General features: G+C 37.9%; 1 protein-coding gene across 4 annotated transcripts in view; it reads right to left on the bottom strand.

The window, feature by feature from the left end:
- Focad (focadhesin) overlaps positions 1-8,658 on the bottom strand; it is a 299,533-nt gene extending 290,875 nt beyond the window's left edge. For all 4 annotated transcript variants that reach the window (XM_071600672.1, XM_027950623.3, XM_071600673.1 and 1 more), the window contains exon 1: positions 8,601-8,658. The gene's annotated coding sequence lies outside the window, so the exon portion shown is untranslated. The remainder of the gene's footprint in view (positions 1-8,600) is intronic.
- Between the last annotated feature and the right edge of the window lie 8,404 nt (positions 8,659-17,062).

Below are 17,062 nucleotides of genomic sequence, written 5' to 3'. Positions count from 1 at the left end.
GTTTTGGGATCTTTCAAAGAAAGGTCTTTCTGTTAAGGTGACATATGCACAGACACCTAAACTAAGAAATGAGTATTTTGGATAGAAGGAATACTAAGGGCAATACACTTGAGGTACAAACATGCTTAGCAAAAGTCAAGGACACCAGTGTGGTTGAAGCAAGTAAGTCAGTTGGGCAGAGAGCTTATGGAGTAAAGCAGGGATCCAGGCCATGTGAGCCCTTGCGGGGGTTCTCCTGTGCACCAGGGATGTTTCTGAACCACCTGGGAAATGACTAGAGCATTTGGACAGAGAGATGGCATATCGGATTGCCATTTTAAAATGATCACTATGGCTTCTATAAAGGATCGACCATAAACAAGAAGGAACAAAGGAGAAGTGTTAGGTGGTTATTACAAAAACCCAGGGGAGAAGTGTCCTAGCACTGGAGATGACAGAAGAGTCTAAGCTTTAGATATATAAATTTTTATATATGTAAATATTAATACACACACACACACACAGAACACTTGTTTTTTTATATTTGACCATAATTACTGAGGTATGGTTGACAAACAAGCACTATGGATGCTTAGGGTGTACATATGGTATTTTGATTATATATATATATAACTTAAATAACATGATCAAGCTAATTAAAATATCCATCATCCAGGTGCCGTGGCACACATGTGGCACACGCCTGTAATCCCAGCCACTCATGAGGCTGAGGCAGGAGGATCACAAGTTCAAAGCCAGTCTCAGCAACTTAGCAAGGCCTTGTCTCAAAATAAAAAATAAAAAAGGTCTGGGATAGCAAAAAAAAAAAAAAAAAAAAAAAAATCCGTCTCCTGGTTACCATCGTGTGTGTGTGTGTGTGTGTGTGTGTGTGTTTATTGAGAACATCAAAATCTCCTCTCAGTAAATTTGAAGTACTCATTATTATTAAACTATGTTACCATTTTATACATCAGGTCTTCACTTGGTCAAAAAGTATAAACCTTCAATTATAAGATAAATAAGTGCTTCAGATACATTTTCTGGCTAGGGATATTGCTCAGTTAGTAGTGCTTGCTGCCCACACACAAGGCCCTGAGTTCAAAGGATGGTTCCAAGGTTTTGGGGTCAGATAACTAGAAAAAGCAGTCATTTACTGAGATGCAGAAGACTAAAGAAGTCATTTGGCTAGGGTTGTGGCTCAGTGGCAGAGCTCCTGCCTTGCACATGTGTGGCACTGGGTTTGCTCATCAACACAACATTAAATAAACAAAGATATTGTGTCCATATATAACTAAAATAAAATAAAAATAAGTCAGCAATGTATGAGTATCCTAAATCCTTGGAGTACAATTATTTTTACCCATGTTATCCAAGAAAGGACACATGACAACAGGATGCAAAGTACAGAGTGTTCAAGTTTCATCTACTTCTCTGTTTTATTTGGGGTCCATCTTGACTCACACAACAAATGTTAAAATTTGTACACTTAGCTACAGGCTGGATTTTCTCTGAATTCAAACCCAATTCCAAGGCTGCCATCAATATCTGCCCTGCTCCCAGCTACTTTCCAAACCCTCTAAGGCCTCACTGACCCTCTAAGGCCCAGCTGTCCCATATAGCTTAAAAATCCTATAAACTATAAACAAAGAGAGACAGGGAAGGAGAAGAGGTGACAGGCGAATTCAGATAGTCCTCACTTCCCCACCTTCATTCACTGTCCATTCCATATCTCCTTCAAATTTGATGTCAAATGTTCACATGAAGTATAAGATAGGGAGAGAGGAAAATTGGTGAAGAAAGTAAAGAGTTTTAAAATGCATTTATTTCTTTAAAAATCTTTAAGGATATGAAGTCATCTTGTTAAAACATAATGAATCATCAATTGATGCTTAAACTATAAGCTTAAAAGATGATGGAAAACTTCATACTAGAAGCAACAGGATGATACCACCTGACCCCACTGATTCATCTTAGCATCCCCAAAAGAAACCCAGACATTGTGTCTTCATTAGTTAACAGGATATACGTGGAACCCCTTAAGAATATTCTTGCCTAAAAAAATTCAACATGGATCTACATAGCTCTCTATATTTAACTACCAATTTACAGTAAATACATGAAATCAAAAAAAAAAAAAAAAAAAAAAAGATAAAGAACACCATTTGCCTTTTACATTTTGCAGGACAAATGACTGTTTCTCCAACAAATCAATGACATAGGGAAAAGGAGTAAAGGGGTATAGGGTTGTGGCACAGTGATATAACTCTTGCCTTGCATGTGTGAGGTGTTGGGTTTGATCCTCAGCACCATATAAAAATAAATGAAAAAATAAAGGCATTGCATTCATCTATGACTAAAATATATATATATATATATATATTTAAAGAAAAGAAGGGGTAAAGGGATTGACACAGAGTAAGTTACTTGAAAGACATATAGCCAAATATATAATTTGGAAAATTTATTTGAATTCTGATTCCAAATTATCAACTATAATATGAGACCACTGGCACAACTGACAATTCTGAAATATGGACTACTAGAGAATATTAAGGAATTGGTAAATTTTCTTACATGTTAATAATGTAATAATTATATTTAAGAGGAAAAGTCCTTATTATTTAAAAATAATTACTTTTTTAAACAGTAACTACAGCAGGAAAAAAAATTGTATAGAATGAGACTGACAAAATGATTTTATTGTACTCTCTATTTATGAGTATGTCTAAAATTTTCCACAGTAAGATATTTTTAAGAATAAAGAAAAATGGGGGAGGGGGCTGGGGTATAGCTCAGTCAGTAGAGTGCTTGCTTCACATGCACAAGGCCCTGGGTTCAATCCCCAGGACCACCAAAAATAAAAAAATAAAAAATAAATGGGGGAAAAAACTAGACATTTTAAGATTGTAATATGAACTATTAAAAAATTATTTTCATGCACAACTCCTAATGTGTGTGAATGAAGATTTCCTTAATGGTATGCAACAAAACCAAAATGAGGCACTTAAGAGATTATTAGTTTTATTCATAATCATTAATTTCAAATGTCATGCTCATTATAAGAACCTTGCATTTCAGACTGATTTTATAATAATATTATTCTATAAATTTAAAATAGCTTGTATTTTTGAATAATATAAAACATCTCTTCTGAAGTTCTCATAAGACATTTATAGAGAAGGGAAGGCTGGGGATATAGCTCAGTTGGTAGAGAGCTTGCTTTTCATGTACAAAGCTCTAGTTTCAATCCCCAGTACCCCCCCCACCCACACACACACACACAAAGGATTGAAAATCTTCTGCTTTAGATTATCCCATCCCTTTCACATATTAATTGTTTCAACATCGCTAGGGATTTCTGTTTGTTTGGGGAGTTTTTTGTTTGTTCTCTTTTGTTTTACAGTGCTGGGGATAAAACCAGGTTCTTGCATATCCTAGGCAAATGCTCTCCACTGAGCCATACCCCCAGACTTCAGCTTCTCTTTGAACAAAAATGTTATATGATTTGCAACTTAAAGTGAAGATGCTGCTATGAAGTACCATAAGCAGGTAGTCTCTGCAGTTGAGCAGAGACCATGATACCCTTCTTGAAAAGAATAAAGAACCTGGGTACAGAACACTAACTAGCAACCCTTTAAAAAAAAAAAAAAAAGAATGTCACAAAAGTACTAGCAAGGGGGGGTCCAGTAATGCACTCCAATAATAACCCAGAATCTATTCAAGAGCTTTTCCACAAAATATGGAAGAGATACATAGGTCTGAAAAAGGCTGCACTATCAACAGCCTAACTTTCATTGACTCAATCAACAGTGATTAGATGCCTGCCTGACTTGTGCCAGACTCTATAAATTGTTCTTGTCAGGTATTTTGGTCAAGGCCAATAAAAGCCAACTATCACAGCAGGTATAGGCAGAAAATCAGGAATCGAATTCCATACATCTACTAGTTACCCAAATAGAAAACTCTGAGAAAACAGTGGAAATATGGAATCTGGATTTCAAGAGAAGAGGTTCAGACTGAAAACAGAAATTTGGAACTAACAAGAAATGACTAGTATTTAAAGCTAATATTTCAAGACTGAATGAGTATTTGGTCTTTGAGTGATCCCTGAAATCCAGGGGTAAGAGGTCAGGGAAATAAGAAAGAACCAGAGAAAGAGTCTAACTTGCAATTCCAGCAACTCAGGAGGCTGAGGCAGGAGGATCACAAGTTCAAGTACCAAAAAAGAAAAGAAAAGAAAGAAAAAAGTCTAAAAAGGAGCAGTGGGAATTATAAGTAAAGAAAGTGTGTTAAGCAGAGAATAATTAACTATCTCAAAAAACGCTGCTAAATCAAATAAGGGATGAGGTTTAAGAACAGATCTTCAGACCTTAAGGGTCCACAGAAAGAACAAGCGAGCACACGTGCTGACCCCTTTTATTGAGGAGAAGCCATCCAAATGAAGCAAGAGGTCAAGTTTCTTCGAGGGGCTGAGTCTAGCTTCATGATGTCTCCTGTCAGCAGGTTGACTGACATCTAGGAAGGCCACACCCCAGGGCACAGTAAGAGAAGGGTACAGATAATGGGCGTTTCCATGGAACATTCTATCCTAAACAGGGCAAGGAGTAATATTACAAAGGAACAGGTAAGCATAGCTCCACACATGGGGATGTAGGAAGGCACGCCCATGCATGCTCAAGCATGAGGACACATTTGCTGGACCTAAAAATCGGGGCTACCATCTATGGTTACCTAGGAAACCAGATCACAATGCCACACCAATCAGAAGGGAAGACAAACACTGGTCATGTATTATGTCGGCCTCCCACATACATGTATGAAGACTCGAATTGGGCATCAGCCTACTTTATATACAAACAGAGATATGAAAAATTGTGGTATATATGTGTAATAAGAATTATAATGCAAAAAAAGTACATGCATAAAGACATGAATTGGCATGAACATACTTTATACAAAGACATGAAAAATTGTGCTCTATATGTGTAATAAGAATTGTAATACATTCTGCTGTTGTGTATTTAAAAAATAAAATCAATTAAAAAAAATAACAGATTCTCAGGTTTAGCAAAATTAAAAAGCCATTAGTGGGGCTGGGGCTGGGGCTCAGTGGTAGAGCGTTCACCTAGCACCTGCAAGACACTGGGTTCAATCCTCAGCACCACATTAAAAAAAAATAAAAATAAAAACAAATAAACATAAAGGTAAAAAAAAAAAAAAGCCATTAGTAACTCCAAGAAAAGAAACTTCATTAGAGTGGTGAGAAAAGCCTGACTAACATGTGATACAGAAAAATGGGAGATAAGTAGTTGAACACATGAGTATAGTTTTGCCTTAAATAGAGGCAAAGAAGTTGTACAGTGGCTTGAAGGGAAAATGGAGTCCAGAAGGAATTATTATTTTAAGATAGAAAAAAGAACAGCATATTTGTATACTTATGGATACTATTCAGCAATGAGGGAAGAATGTGATATTGCAGGAGAGACAAAGAGACACACTGGAGCCAAATCTTTAGTAGATGAACGGAATGAGACCTAGTACACTCTTGAGGAGCTGTATTAAGAAACACAAGCTGGGTGTAGTGGCACACACCTATAGTTCCAATGCTCAGGGGCTGAAGCAGGAGGATCACTTGATCCCAGGAGTTTAAGTCCAGACTACAAAATATTGAGACTACATGAAGTAGGAAGAGAAGGGGAAGGAGGAAGAAAGGAAGGCAGGCAGACAGACTGTTCACTGAGACTAAAAGTCACAAAATCACAGAAGGGAAATCAGAGGTAAATGCATGCATGCGTACCTCCCACCCAGAGCAATTATCAATTATATCAAGAAATTTTTCACACCTTTGAACCCTATCACTGAACTAAAATACTCAACCTAACCTTCTAGGCATTCTAACAGTAGATGAAAAGTATCTGCCAAAGTATTATGGAAGTTCAAAGGTCAACAAGAGGTATATAAAAGCAAAAAAGTCACTGCCTCTTTCTTTTACAAACACAAATATTCACTGGAGACTTAAATGTTCTTTTTTAATTTAAAAACTACTATGCTAGTTCTCCTATACAACAGAAATTATATACTGACTTGATGGGTAAAAGTTGAACTACAGGAAGTTTCATCAAAACTTGAAATTTCGTGAACTATTATTTGGCACTTCAAAGCTATTCATATACTTCAGAAAAGCCCTGTCATCCTTAAACCCAAATCTTTCCTCTTTTCAACCTGTCTTCCTCTCTACTAACCAGTCTTCCTTCCATTCCAACATTTTGAATTCTGCTGCCATTCTATAAACTTTCTTATGTACTCAATCTATTCATTAGATGTTCCCCCTACTTTATAGGCCTAATGAAACTAAACACTCCTTTGGTGTCCCATATCATAAAAGACTTATCATCCTTCCAAGTCCTAAGATCCAGAAGAATGTTTTCATCCTATTGGCTCTCCTACACTGTACCTTTGTGGGCATAATATCCAAGTGCCTTCATCTCTCATTCTTTGGATCACTGCCACAGGCAGTCTAAAACCTTAGAAACCTATTGTGGAAATAGTATATACAACTTCTAGCCAACTTACTAGTAATCATGAGTCATACATAGATACTTATGTAACTATACTATGTTTTGTTATACTAAACATCTATAGAGCTTAGTAATTTTTTAGAAATATACTATAATTATTGATAGCACATTTTCCAAACCCCTAATTTTTGTATAAACAATTTAATTTAACTTATGGCTTATGAACAATATCCAAAAAGCACCATGAGGCTGTGAATAAAGTCTCAGAACTACTTTAGAAATCATGTTACCCCTAAAGCCAACTGATCTACTTGTAAGTACCATCAATCAATCAACAGATGAAAATCTACAACATCTCTATAAGCATTTTTATCTCAAAGTAACAGTTTATTCACTTTTCGTTATCAGGTTTCAATTAGAAGCATTGATCAAAATCTAGTATGTTATACTGATACAACAAATGTTTAAAAAGAGATTACATTGATAGACATTAGCCAGTTAATTAATTAACTAACATTAACCAAGTAAGCTAATAATCAAGGCAGAGGTTTTAGCTATCACTAATCTACCAAAGCAAATCTAAATGCTTTTAAAATTGCATTTTTATCAAATTGTTTCTGCACAATATCTTCATATATATTTAAAAGCCCATGATTATGACATTTCAAAATTTAGATGAGTCATAGTGCTTTCTTTGCAGGAACTGAATGTCAATCAAAATTGTAAACATGCACTTGCTTGTCAAAAAGTGAATGAAAACAATGTTCACAGAAACAGTAAAATATATAATCACAAAATACATCCTGTGTTCTTAAAATGGTCTGTTCCCAACTGTTCACATAGTTCAATAAATAAGCTGTATGCCCCTCCTCTCCTTGAGCATCCCAAAATTACAAAATAATTCTAATTGCATCCCCACATCTTACATTAGGTGACTGAGACCATTAGATTTTTAGTGGCACAGTAGCAGGATTAAACCTCAGAGCCACTTGGTTTAAGACTTACTAAAGGTAAAAGAAAGGAAAACTGAATAAGGTACCAGAAGAGCTCTGTGTTTTGTACCTAAATGTAGAGCCTAAAATTGAACTATAAAAGAGAAAGAAAAACCCATCTCAAATCTTGCCAACTCAGACAATGAAACTGGCAAATAAACTGCAAGAAAAAGCAAGGAATGTGGATTTTAGTATTCAGTATAAAACTCTGACCATCAAGGCCAGACCATCAAGGAATCCTTTTAAAAAGAAGGGGTGGGGGTGGGGGTTGCAATGAATGAGTGAATGACTGCATGATAACTGGCAGGATAACTTCACTGACTTCAAAATCTCCAAATTCAGAAACCAATCTGAGGCATCAGGAAGCCAGAGTTGGAATTAACTCGCGGAGGGTAGTTGCAACTGCAGATTTCTGCAAATCTCTGCATACTTGTTGCGGACATTTCAAAACATGTATAAATGAAATACACACACACACACACATTCATATTCATATTTTCTTTCTCCCCCCAACCCCTTTTCTTCAGGAAATTCCTGCAAGCGCAGACGAAGCCTGAGAACTAGTTCTGAAAGCAGTCTCTGCTCACCCATAAGCCTTTGCATTAAAGTGGACCTGATCAGCGTAAGAGTCCCCGGGAATGATGAGACAGTGACCCCAGGCCAGGCAGAAGGCAAGCGGAATCACTTGCGCCGCCCCTGATTAGTAAACCTAACAAAAGTGTGGGGACCATTGCAACCTGCTGCAGGTAGTTAAGCAAGGGTCACGACAACCGGTTTTGGAGTCTGGATGCCGCTGAGTCCCACCGCAGGCATCAGAGCCAGCACTGCCAGAGTACTGTCACAGCAGAAGGCCTGGTCCTCCGGGAGTTCAGAGCCCAGACCAGTCTGGACCAGGGCAAACAGCAGGTCCTGTCCGTTTCCCTGCCGCCCCACATTGCGACGCGGCCCTGCCACATGCTCTACTGCCCGATCTCGCAGCACAGCCCCAGGTCGCTGGGCCGCAGCCGACCTCCACTCAAGCAAACCCAGGCCGCAGGCGGGAGCGATCCAGCGGCTGCTGATTATAGGGAAACAGCACGCGGAGAGCAGCCTATCAACCCGCAAGGCTTACCTCTCTTCTGCCACAAGCTCAGCCCCGCACCGGCTTCCTGACGTGGCCCACCCCGCCGCCCCGAAAACCTGGGGGCGGTGCTACAGGAGACAGCCAATAGACTGCAGACGTCGAGGGTATGCCCCGCCTTCTCCGACTTTGGACGGCCACCCTTCTGCTCGCGCGCACGCGCCTTCAAGATCAAGGCCGCGCACTGCGGCTAGAAGGCTGCATACTGGTAAGCGCGGCCCTGCAGCTAGTGTGATGTAGGCAAAGCTGTCGCTAGTGTGCACGGCAGTGAGGGGGTATCCTAGCAGATAGGAACCTGGCTGGAGATACCACTGCAACGTGCTGGATTAGTCTGTTGGCAACCTGACCCTGTACAGCTTTGGGTTATTTCTGCAGCTATAGTGGTATTTGGATATTTTGTTAACCAGAAAGAGATCAAATCCAGGGACTTGCACATGCTAAGCCAGTCCTTTACCACTGAGCTACATCCTCAGCCCCCTCAAACCATTCTTATAAGGGCACTAATCCCATTCATAAGAGCAGAGGCCCAAAGGCCCACCTTGCACTGGATATTAGCTTTCAACATGTGAATGGGGGAGAGTGGGGGTGGAAAAAAAATAGAATGTAGAATTGACTTGACTACTTGCTGTCTATCTCGGACTAGGCTGAAAGTCCAACTTGTCACCCCTACTCCTGGGATATACTCTTTCCAAAAAGGAACTGCAATTCAGCAGGCATCATTTCACCTTTTAACTTTTTTAATCTTATCATTATACCAGGCCTGTGCTAGGCCTGGGAGATACCAAGATGAAAGACACAATCCAGAGCTTCAAGGAGCCAACTCATCCTGGATACCAACTCAGCAGACACCAGGATTATTTTGACAAGAGAGAGTTATAGATTTTTAGAACCAGAAGGAATCTCAGAAACTTGCCAGTCCATGATGAAGTTTTCACTGCAAGGAACTGAAATGGGAAATGTATTGAGTTTTTACAAATATAAATTATTGTTTTTAAATTTTACCATTTGCTTAAGATTATGCTTTGATTGATTGATTTATATATATTTTTAAACATAGTCTCACTGTGTTGCCCAGGATGGCCTCAAATACAGTCCTGCTTCAGCCTCCCCAGTAGCTAGAAGTACAGACAAGTGCCACTACACCCAACTCAATCCTACCCTCACCACATTCTGGGGGTTTAACCAAGAGCTTATACATGCTAGACAAGGGCTCTACCTCTGAGCTACATACCCCACCTGAATTTTTTAAAGATTAGAAATGTTCTCTGACATGAAATGATAATTAGTAAATATAATTGTTGGCAGTCTTGTTTTTCTTTAAAGACTAAAGTTGTGGGAGTTTTTTATTTTGTTTTTGTTTGGTTTCAAATTTTTATTTTTTTAATATTTTTTAGTTGTAGATGGACACAAACCTTTATTTTGTTTATTTAGCTTTTTTATGTGATGCTGGAGATTGAACCCAGTGCCTCACATGTATGTGCTAGGCAAATGCTCTACCACTGAGCCACAACCCAAGCCCTCAATTTTTTTTTTTTTTTTTGCTGTTTCACTAATTTAATTCTTTCAATTTACAGAGAGGGAGACTAAAATTTCAGAAAAACAAAGCTTCATCTTCAAGGTCATAGGTGTCAAAAGAAAGACAAAAATCCTGGTTTCCTGCCTCCCCACCCAGTCCTCCTTCCACTGCAAGTCAACTGGAACTGTACACTTCATGTGCTGTGCTAGAAATTTTTTAAAATAATAAAAATTCAAAAAGAAATTAAATTAAAATTAAAGTGTGGATTATAAACATCACAACAGATTCTAATAGGCCACCTGTGTTAACACAAGAAAGGGTCGTGTGTGCTTAATTAATCTTAATAACTGAACAGTTCACTTTCCTTCAGAGCTAAAAATAAAGAATTCAGCCTGAAGGAATAGAGCTACAATTTATAGTAGGTTTGATTGAGGTAGATCCAGGAAAAGTCAGTTCGACTGACACGGGAATACCCACTGTGATGTGGATGTTGGGAGCCCTGTACAAGTGGTTCACTGAGATTCAGCCCAAGGAGAATTTCTGAGAAACAGCAGAGAGCGGGTGACCCCCTATGGAAGTTGGCAGGGGGAGGGGGGGATCAAATTTATTCTTGCAACCCACATAAAATGATCTAGACTTAATACCAGAATACCCAGATTAAATGGAAATTTCAATTAAAGGATTAAAACATGCTTCAAATCTGTATATTAGTTTCTCAATAGTCATAGATTTGTACATGCTAATGAACTCTTTGCTTTTTTAAATATTCAAGATAAACCACGTCTCTAAGAGGTAGGCAGGCAGTCAGTATTTCTCTGTTAAATGCCTTGTATTATTTCCCCTGAAGTAGTTAAGCAGTTAGTACTCCATTGTGTAAGACCCTTTAGATAAGTACACTTTTTGAAGTCGGTATAGAAGGGCCTATTGACTTTAACAACAACAAAAAAAGAAAGAGAGTAAGAAAAATGTGTCCACTCCCAAATCATTAGCAGAACTAAAAAGAATATGCTAACAAAAAAAAAAAAAGACACTGTGGTCTGATTCTGACTGTAAGGGAAGGTCATGTCACCCACAGCCTCAGGAGAGACTCAAAGCCTTGAACTCAGGCCCAAGCATGCTGAGCTGGCTGAACACGCCTACGCATTCATCAGCAGGCACAGACTGGGAGGAGAAATTCAGTACTGAATCACAGAGCTCCAGGGTCGTCGACTCATAACAAAAAGCAATCTTATTAGATGTCACTGAATGTGAGTATGTGGCTCTAATAATTCCCCATTTTTTTCAAAGTAAAAGCCAAATTTCTAGGGCTAGGAATACAGTTCAGTGGTACAGTACTTGCCTAACATACAGGTGGCCCTGGGTTCAATTTCCAATACCCGCCCCCACAAAAACAAATATAAAAAAAAAAAGGCAAGGTCCTTATCTTTACAAAGGCCAATAAGGCCATAATCTACCTATCCTGGCCATATGTCTTCACCCCAATACACAGAAACACACGCGCGCACACACACACACACACATACACACACACACACACACAGTGTTACCTCTTTGACCTTTTCTTCTGCATTCTTCCCCTGCTTCCTCATTGCTACAAGACCTTGGTACTTCCCCCAGATATTTTCATGACTCATTCCATCAGATCATTCAAATTTTTGCCAAAATATTGCCTTCTGGATAAGGCCTACTCTATTATCCAGGATCCGCACAGGAAACAGGTGGCACCATTTGAATTAGGTAGTTTAATAAGGGACTGTAAACAGGGGTACAGGTCAGAATTTAAAAGATCACAAGGGAGTCCCAGTAACACCAGAGACCTAACATCACCTCTGAGCTGGTAGGAATAAAGGCAGGTAGTAGCTATCAAATAGGAAGAAACCAGTAGAACTAACAGGAATTGGGACTTTGGGTGAAGGAGCAAAGCCAGTCCACAGTGATGCAAGAGGAAGAGAACCCAGAGAATTAATACCTTGCCCTCCCTCCTTTTCCTCTCTCCTGATTTTCTAAAGAAAGGAAAGTCTATGATGAACTTCATGCAGGTCAGCCTCCTAGGGCATAGTGAGGAGACCAAAAGAAGGTTATACCTTGATTACCTATAACAGCTTTTGATATGTAACAAACCACTACAGAATTTAGTGGTTTAAAATCACAAATATTTATTCATTCTCAGGATCCTGAAGGTTGCTTAATTTGTTCTTACTATCTGAACTGGCTTTGCAGGTTACTCCTAGGTCCTTTTATATGTCTGTAGTCAGCTTGAAGCTTGGCTGATCAACAATGGCTCTAATTGTGTGCTTAGTGGTTTTCTCAGTGTGAAATAGGACAACCAGGGGTATGTGGCCAGGTATCTCTACTAGCTATAACCAATCAACCAATCAATTAATCACTTTTTAATAAGACTGTATCAGGGGCTGGGGATGTGGCTCAAGCGGTGGCGCGTTCGCCTGGCAGGCGTGCGGCTCAGGTTCAATCCTCAGCACCACATACAAACAAAAATGTGTGTCCGCCGAAAACTAAAAAATAAATATTAAAAAAATTCTCTCTCTCTCTCTCTCTCTCTCTCTCTCTCTCTCTCTCTTTAAAAAAAAAGACTATATCAGGTCATTTATTAGTACATTTTCTATCACTATAACAAAGTAGCTAAGGTTGGATTATTTATAAAGAAAAGAGTCTTATTTAGCTCACATTTTTGGAAACTGAAAGTCCAAGATCAGGTGCCCGCCCCTTTGACTCAGCCTCTGATGAGTGCATTCTTAGGTATATCACAAATGGCAAATGACAACCTGGAAGTATGTGAGAGAGGAAGAGATCACAGGACAAAATGGGAACCAGGTAAGGGATTCAGGGGTCAGGCTCATTCTTTTATAACACCATTCTCATGAGAACCAACTCAGAGTCCTTGGAAAACTATCTTCATTCCTTCCAGGAGATTATCTCCAATGACCCAATCCATCTTGCACTGGGCCCTACCTTTTAAAAGTTCCACACCACCAAAGGAGGACCAGACTTCTAACACATGAACCCAGAGGGGACCCACTCCAACTATATCCAAACCATAGCTTACTAAGATCAAGATGCTTTATTTCTTTTTTTTTTTTAATATTTATTTTTCAGTTTTCAGCGAACACAACATCTTTGTTTGTATGTGGTGCTGAGGCTCGAACCCGGGCCACACTCATGCCAGGCGAGCGCGCTACCGCTTGAGCCACATCCCCAGCCCAAGATGCTTTATTTCAATGGAATTCCCATATTAAAATAATCCCAATTTTTTTGACTTAGCAACGTTCCCACCCCCAGGAGATGAAACATGATAGAGCTGGGCCATAAGTCAGAAAATCTTTTCTGAAATGGACTAGAAGGAAATTTTGCCTTGTCTTTTTTTGTCTTTCTTCATATAATGCTTTTAATTCTTAGACCTATTGAGAGAATCCAATAAAACAAAGGATATATAAATACCTTGAGTAGATAGATAGATACATAGACAGATAGTATATCACATTTTCTTTATCCATTTATTCATTCATGAGCATTTAGGTTGTCTCCATATCTTGGCTATTGTGAATTATTCTTCAATGAATGTGGAGTGTAGATACAACTTCAAGATACTAATTTCATTGCCTTTGGGCATACAGCAAGCAGTAGTGGTACTGCTGGATCATGAGGTTGTTCTATTTCTAATGTTTTTAAGTAGTGTTATTGAATTTTATACCTTTATTTAATTTATTTATTTTTTTATGGTGCTGAGTATCGAACCAAGTACCTCACACAGGCTAAGCAAGCACTCTACCACTGAGCTATAACCCCAGCCCTATTTCTAATTTTTTAAAGACATTTTCATAAAGGATCTACTCATGTACATTTCCACCACCAGTATTCAAGTGTTACTTTTTCTCTACCTACAACACTTTTCACCTTTTCTAACAGTTGTGAGGTTATATCTCACTGTGATTTTGAATTTCCCTAAAGATTAGGATGTTGAGCCTTTTTTCATGTATTCAGCCACTTGTTTTTCTTTTGAGAAATGTCGATTTGTGTTCTTTGCTTATTTTTAAATCAGGTTATTTTGTTTGTTTTTACTTTGTCTTATTTTGCTATTGAATTGCTTAAGTTCCTTATGTATTCTGGACATTAACCCTTTTAAAATTTTTTCTTTTTCAGTACTAGGGATTGAACCCAGGGGTGCTTTACCACTGCCACTGAGCTACATCCCAGCCATTAAAAAAAAAAATTGTGGGGTGAGGAAGAGAAGGGGGTTGCAGTGTCTCACTAAATTGCCAAGGCTGGCCTAGAACTTATGATCCTTCTGCCTCAGCATCCTGATTCTCTGGGATTATAGGCTTGTGCCACCATACCAGGCCAGATGTATTATTTGAAATGATTTCTCCCATTCTGCAGTCTGTCTCTTCATTATGTTGATTGCTTTCTTTGCTTAATAGAAGGGTTTTTATCATATTTAATTCTACTTATCTATTTTTGCTTTCGTTACTTGTGCTGTTTTAATTTTTTTTTAGTTATAGATGTACACAATACCTTTATTTTAATTATTTATTTTTATGTGGTGCTGAAGATCAAACCCGGTGCCTCACATGTGAGAGGCAAGCACTCTACCACTGAGCTATGCTCCCAGGCCTTGTTACCTGTGCTTTTGATGTCATATCACAAATTCATCACCAAGGCCAATGTCAAGAAGCTTTTTCCCTGTTTTCTTCTAGAAGTTTTACAGATTCAGGCCTTATGTTTCAATCTTTCATCCATTTAAAATTGATTTTTATACATGGGGTGAGACAAAGGCCCAATGTCATTCTTCTGCATGTGGACATCCAGTTTTCTCAACACTTTTTATTGAAGAGACTATCTTTTCCCCCTTTGTGTGTCTGGGCATTCTTGTTGAAGATCAGTTGACTATAGAGTGTGAATTTGTTTCTGGGCTCTCTATTCTGTTATATTGGTCTGTTTGTTTTTATACCGGTATCATACATTTTTTTTCTAACCTTTATTTATTTATTTATTTTATGTGGTGCTGAGGATTGAACCCAGGGCCTTGCGCTAAGCAAGCACTCTACTGCTGAGCCACAACCCCAGCCCCTGTATCATATTTTTTGTTGTTGTCGTTTTTCAGGTGCTAGGGATCAAACCCAGAGCCTCATGCATGCTAGGCAAGTGCTGTACCACTGAACTACATCCCAGCTTAATGCAGTTTTTATTACTGTGTTTTGTAATCTGTTTTAAAATCAAGAAAAACAGTATGATGCCTCCAGTTTCATTCTTCTTCCTCAAGATTAATTTGTATTTGTGAGATCCTTTGTGGTTCCATATCAATTTTAGAATTATTACTTCCATTTCTATAAATAATATCATTGGGATTTTCATAAGATTACATTGAATCTATATATCACTTTGGGTAGGATATACAATTTGACAATATTAATTCTTCCAATCCATGAACCCATAATGTCCTTGCATTTATCTGTGTCTTCTTTAACTGGTTTTGATGTATGAAAATTTCCTTTCATCTGCATGGAGATCCAAAAATGCTATTGAAACTGTAGTTTGAGCTGGGGAAATGTATCATCTGCAAATTTTTGTGGAAATGAAAATCCTGATTCTTTTCTAAACTTTAACAGCACCGTTTGGCATTTCTTGTGATTGAAATAGCATTAGTTGTTAAAATGATTTTACTGTTGTATAAGATTTTTATGTAAGTGCTGTTTGCCTTGTAACTTCATACTGAGAAACATGATCATGTATGCAGCAAAAGCTAATTTTCAAAGGCATTCATGTTCAATAATAGTGATTGAGAGAGATTTTCCTCATTCCAAAAAAAGTTCAGTTTCAGACCTATGTTCACAATATGTGGTTATATGTGGTGCCTATAATTCCAGGAAGTTGAGGAGAAAGAATCTCAAGTTCAAGGCCAGCCTTGTGGGCCACTTAGACAAAGCCTGTCTCAAATATTTTTTTAAAAATGTTTTTTAGGAGACTGGGAATGTACCTATATATCGATACATATATGGATCAATATATAAGTACACTCCCAGTATATAGATACCTATATCTAGATATAGATATGAAATAGATATAAAGATATTCTATTGTATCTCTTTCTATGTATGTATGTGTATATATATATATATATATATATATATGCATGTATTTTGTGTGTGTGCATATGTATGTATGTATATATGTATGTATGTATATATGTGTGTGTGTATATATGTGTGTGTATATATATATATATATATATATATATATATATATATATATGTATATATATGCGTATATATAGTCAAAGCCAGGGCCTCATACATGGTAGGCATATATATAATACATATATATTTGTGGTGGTAGGGATCAAACTCAGGGCTTCAGCACATGCTAGGTAGGTGCTCTACTATGACTATAATAATTTTCCCTAGCCTATAATACACATGTTGAGTGATATACTTTAATCACTGCCAAGTCATCAAACTGCTGTGTGATAGGGCAAAGCAGAATATTCTGGATATACTACTTTTGACATAAATTTAGAGAACTGATAACATTAATCCACCAGAGTAATTGAAGTTCATCATTGAAACAATGGGCTTAACACCACACAAAAGATTTAAATACTTTCTTCAATGTGCCTGATGGTGAATAGCACAATGAATAAACTAGGGACTTTAAACACTGTATTTTTTTTTAAGCATCATCCATTTACCCAACTAAGACTTTTCTGCTTCACACACATTTTTATCACCATCAGTTATACTGCATCTTAGCATATTCCACTTCAGGTTGTACTGAATTAGTGTTTTCTCAACTTCTTTGAAAAATACACTCACCCACAGTTGTTCTTCACAGACAATTCAAAATCACTTCAAAGTTAGCATTGATTCCTTGAATAAATAATAACTGAGCACTATAGGTAATATCTGTAAATTCATCAAGAGCC

This window comes from Marmota flaviventris, chromosome 13 (assembly GCF_047511675.1).
Source record: "Marmota flaviventris isolate mMarFla1 chromosome 13, mMarFla1.hap1, whole genome shotgun sequence".
In the NCBI taxonomy this organism is placed as follows: Eukaryota; Metazoa; Chordata; class Mammalia; order Rodentia; family Sciuridae; genus Marmota; species Marmota flaviventris.
The sequence above is the reverse complement of the archived record's forward strand: the minus strand, read 5'-3'. Positions and strand labels throughout refer to the sequence as shown.